Genomic DNA, 3,196 nt, shown 5'->3' on the forward strand with positions numbered 1-3,196 from the left:
GTATTTATTATTATATTATATATATATATATTTTTTCTTTCCAACTATTTATCTGTTCTTTTCTTTAGTACAGTTTTTATATTTTTATTTTATTTTATTTTATTTCTTTTTCCTGTTGTATTACGTACCTAGCAAGAATCACACGGGCAAGCCGCGAAGCACCGAGTGTCTCGGCTGGGATAGCGACGGGCTAACCGATGGTGTATCTTTAACCGTTCGCAAAAAATCCGGCCCAGTGTCTTATGGACGTACTGAGGTTGCTGAATTTGTTGATGGTGGCGGCAGTGGTGTTGCTGCTATTGCCGTATCGAGCCGGTAACATAATTGTGCGCGCTCTAATGGAACGACTTGCTTGCAGAGTTCCGAAATTGGACGGGAAGGGAATCCGCCAGCTTACAATACGGCTGCACACGACTACTCTGCAGCTATGAAAGCACTCGCGCGCGCTAGTACGCATAAAATGGATAACACATACAAATGATCCACACATACACGCACACACGCACTCACGCACACCTCGGTTTTTCTTTCTCTTTTCTTCGAAAATTTATGATATTTTTTCTACGTATTGGCCCTGTCAAACGTGCAGCAGCAACGCAGAAGTGTACTGTTGTTTCGCGTGTCACATGACACACTCGTGCATCGCGACACGACTAGCGTCGTCCGTCGCGTATCAGAGACAAAAACTGACTGTGAGAGATCCGTTCGGCTGACTCTGGCTTCTCCTCGTGGTAACCATCGTCTCGAAAAGCCGGCAACGTTGCGAGCTTCGGGAACCGCGCCGACGCAAAACCTATCTCGCCGCTCTGCACCGCGCTCAGCGAACCGCCCCATGAGGGGAACCCGACCACAACCAGACACAGCCCTTTTATTCCGATTCCTACCCATTGTCCCGATATCCTGGCTATCGACACCAGGATTCTTTCTTCCTATATATTCTAAACAAGGTATCCTATCCATTCCATATTTTTATTACGGCACGTGTTCTTCTTCTATGATTCAAAATAATCTTTCCGTGTTCGTTAATTAGATGATTTTTATCTGCCATCTTGCTGCTCTGGTAAACAGCAGCGTCACTGCCGGTGACTCGAGCAAACCTTTCTTTTCGTTAAAAATTGTATTTTGCAAGACCGTGATACACGACTCTCTTTGTCTTTGCGTATTGTTTGTATTTTAACTTTGCCTTTAGGTAACAAAAAATATTTGACATTTCGAAACGAATAAAAGTTTCCATGAAGCCATTATCAAATATGATTCTGACGTTCGTTTCCAGGAAGTAAAAGAATTAACGTATTTTATAAATAGAGCGTGGAACGAAACGTTTCACTTCCTTGATTAAAGACATTCTTTTTTTTTTTACATAGTATCACATTATTCGATTCATGCTATTTTTGCTCGAAATTTTACCAATATCGCTTTGTTATCTTATGCTCGCTATCTCGGTACACACTTGGGGACCCAGTTTTCATTAACCCATTTGCATCATTCGAAAAAGTGGAAAATTTACCCATATCGCCAAAATTTGTTTCTTTTTTCTTCTATAAAGATAGAAATATTTCAAAATGAAACGAAAAAAGAAAAATGGCGTACACAAAGAATTTATGAATTTATTTAGTTCAATGAAGTTATATATTGAAAACAATTTGAGAAATTAAATTTAATATTTTTATACAGTATGATAGCCTTAAAATGATCAATACACATAGCCACACGACAGTTATCACACTGATAAAATGAATCTTTTTTTATATTTTGTGATAAACAAACTCACAGCGTTTACGAGCTTTCTATGATGAAGTTGTTTCAATGTGTATTGGAAAATATTGGAAAATGAATCTTGATGATAATGCTGGACATGGTGTAATTTCTAATGTTGCTGATGTTTTTATTTTTGATTTATTTTGTTCGATTATTTCTTCTGCTAATTTTTGCTCGAAGACCTGAAGTGCTCTATCTTTATGAATAGTTTGCGTCATAATACAAAATGATAAAGCCTTTAAAATTATGGAAAATAAAGGTATTAACATAAGAGACACGGCCTCTGGTATAAAACAGAGTGTGCATGCGTTCTGTGACCATGCACAGAAGTTCTGTTCTTATGCACAAAAGACTAACGTGCATATCTGCGCTTCGGTGATGATGGCCAGAAAAATTCCGTGCATATATGTGCTTATGATGCAAATGGGTTAAACGTGAAAACATTGCTATACAGAGCACAATTATTGTTTCCATTATTACGATGAGCATTCGAGAGACTTGTTTGTGTACCAATTGCGTTTAGTTGATACGCAAATATGAAACGAAAGTAATCCAGCGAAGATCTATTTGGGTAACTATATTGCTTCGTTAATAAAGATGGCGACTAAACGTATATTAAACACGTTTGCCGTGCTACTTGCTGAAGAAAATGTAGTGTTTTATTTATAAAACAGAGGTGACTTTGAAATATCCACAACGTTGACGTTCCTGTTAAAAATCGAAGAACTTCGTCTGGGAACTACACCTTATTTACGTAATCTAAAATTATACGAGCAGTTACGTAGGTTTTTTCGTAGAAACATCTCATAATTTATTCGTAATTTATTTCTCATATTTTATTTCGATAAACCATGTTATCTTAACGAAACATCGATTTTGAACGAGATATTTCGTGTATAACTTAAATTGATTTGTTTTATTACTTACTCGTAATAGGCAGATCGATATCATTCGCGTCGATTTTGGCCAACACCAGAACCATTGTTTTCAACGCGATACCATCACAAAAGTTAATATCGTGTGGAGCAAAGAGCACAATATGTGAATATCGTTATCATAATGAAACTGCAGTGCACCTGTAAATCACTTGTTTAAACTATCCACGTGTACGGTTGCCAGACCGACCTTGGCGATACAGCTCCGTTAGTGGCAACTAACGATCATTTTTGAATAGGGTCTAATCCATGAAAGCATATTTACGTCATAGTAAAATACGAAGAAGTAGATGGAACATAAAGAAAAGGGGTATGATGTAATTTAGTCATTAGAGAACGGTATTCGACCAGATTGAACGATCGCGTGCCAATCCTATGTTTACTATAAAGTCTGCATTAAACTTTTTTTTACACCTTTACGAATATCAGAAATTCTGAATTTTTTCTTGAAATCTCCACTGCTGCAACGTAAAAAGAAAAATAAATATCAGCAATTGCTCTAC

At 37.3% G+C, this 3,196-nt stretch overlaps 2 protein-coding genes across 3 annotated transcripts in view; one reads left to right on the top strand and one right to left on the bottom strand.

Moving 5' to 3' along the window:
- The window catches only part of LOC108555332 (leucine-rich repeat and immunoglobulin-like domain-containing nogo receptor-interacting protein 2), a 5,475-nt gene extending 4,742 nt beyond the window's left edge, over window positions 1-733 (bottom strand). Inside the window, exon 1 of one of the 2 annotated variants that reach the window (XM_017910914.1) lies at window positions 129-733. The gene's annotated coding sequence lies outside the window, so the exon portion shown is untranslated. The remainder of the gene's footprint in view (window positions 1-128) is intronic. The other variant, XM_017910915.1, reaches the window with a different exon arrangement.
- Ndf (Nucleosome-destabilizing factor) overlaps window positions 1-3,196 on the top strand; it is a 30,331-nt gene that overhangs the window by 16,667 nt on the left and 10,468 nt on the right. The gene's annotated exons all lie outside the window — the stretch shown is intronic.

The sequence above is a fragment of the Eufriesea mexicana genome, unplaced genomic scaffold (assembly GCF_001483705.2).
Source record: "Eufriesea mexicana isolate 0111107269 unplaced genomic scaffold, ASM148370v2 scaffold107, whole genome shotgun sequence".
NCBI classification, from domain to species: Eukaryota; Metazoa; Arthropoda; class Insecta; order Hymenoptera; family Apidae; genus Eufriesea; species Eufriesea mexicana.